The sequence below is a fragment of the Nannospalax galili genome, unplaced genomic scaffold, assembly GCF_000622305.1.
Source record: "Nannospalax galili isolate Female #2095 unplaced genomic scaffold, S.galili_v1.0 scaffold451, whole genome shotgun sequence".
Lineage (NCBI taxonomy): Eukaryota > Metazoa > Chordata > Mammalia > Rodentia > Spalacidae > Nannospalax > Nannospalax galili.
Genome location: NW_008331662.1, coordinates 212,171 through 213,691, shown reverse-complemented (window position 1 = coordinate 213,691; position 1,521 = coordinate 212,171). Strand labels below are relative to the sequence as shown.

General features: G+C 54.4%; 1 protein-coding gene across 1 annotated transcript in view; it reads right to left on the bottom strand.

The window, feature by feature from the left end:
• The window catches only part of Lrrc8d (leucine rich repeat containing 8 VRAC subunit D), a 134,515-nt gene extending 133,402 nt beyond the window's left edge, over positions 1-1,113 (bottom strand). The window contains exon 1 of the mRNA XM_008826812.2: positions 867-1,113. The gene's annotated coding sequence lies outside the window, so the exon portion shown is untranslated. The remainder of the gene's footprint in view (positions 1-866) is intronic.
• Between the last annotated feature and the right edge of the window lie 408 nt (positions 1,114-1,521).

Genomic DNA, 1,521 nt, shown 5'->3' with positions numbered 1-1,521 from the left:
TCTTTTTCAGACAGGGTCTCCCTGTAGCCCCAGATGGCCTGGAACTCACTATGTAGACCAGGCTGGCCTTGAACTCACAGAGATCAGCCTGACTCTGCCTCTGGAGTACTGGGATTAAAGGCGTGTGGCCACCACACCCAGGTACACCTTTGGATTTTAACACTGTTTTAGTCATTTGGTGTCAGGACAACTCTAACCCGGCTCTAGCCGATGGTATGTACATGGTCAGTGTTCACCGGCTGTAAAAATAGATGGGCTCTGAAGACCCCATGTATCTGCATATGAGCCCAGTCTGGAAGATACCCAGGTCCCCAGAAGCTTTAGGGAAAGACAGGCCTGAATCGCCACCGTTCTTGGCATGTGGATCGGCTCTTGATATGAAGTAAACACCCCTCACCATTCTGCAGATGGGAATTCCCTGCCTGTCCGTACTCTCTATGCTTTAGCACCAAGTGTGTACTAGGTGCTCAGTAAACACTGTCTGGATGGAATTTTATTATTTAAACTGCCAAGCAAAGTTTCCAGAAGTCGGCTCTTCACTTCTTATCTCTTCTAAAAATAAGTCTTGATAGCTTTCTTGCCCAGTTTAAAAAAAAAAAAAAAAAAAAAAAACTTTTCAAAGTCAAGAAGGAGGAAATCTTTGGGGCAACATGAGCCAAGAAGGAGCCCCGACAGGCTCATGTTGGGGACTCCATTTCGGCCAGGACTCCCCAGTACTTTGTCTCATCTCTTCCCCTACCGCCAACGTTCCATCTTCCTTCTTCCTTTTCTTTCCAGCAACCCTACCTCCCACTTTCAGCCACACTCCCCAACTGCGTGGGAACCGCTGAGACCTCATACCCCCACCTTCTCCAGAGGGGACCTACCTCTCCTCCCCTCGACCCGTAGCAATTCTTCTTCACTGCAGATGGCTTTTAAAAAAAAAAAAAAATCAAAGAACAACAAGAAAAGAATCTCATCTCTTTATCTGCTAGGGATACCCCATATAAAGGGGAAAGGGAAATAGGAGGCCCCCATCAACCCTCCAGTAACTGGAGGCGATGGTCCTCTGGGCGAGCACCCCAATTTTCCTCCTTTCAAAGCCCCTAATGATCTAGCAGAAGTCCCGCTCCCAGGAGCCCACGCTTCCAAACAAGCTAGAAGCGGATTATTCCGGTACCCAACCCGGAGGTGGCCCGCGGCGCGCAGGGTGCACCTGCCACCCCAGAGCCCTCCCCCGGGTGCGGGGGGCGGAGCGCCGGGCCTCCCCTCCCCGCCCACCCAGCGCGGGACGGAGGCGCTGGGCAGAGGCGTTCCCGGAGAAGTTCAAGGGCTCACCTTCCGGGCACCCGGCCAAGGAGGCCAGACACTAAGCACCCCCTCCGGGAGAGAGCTCGGAGCGGCCGAGATCCGCAATCTCCGCCCCTCCGATCGCGCGGAAAGAAGCAAAGGCTGCAGCCTCGTAGCCGGCACACGCCGCGCCCAGGGCCGGGTGGCCGAAAGCGGAACAATGTCCCGGCGTAGCGCGGGAGGCTGCCCGCC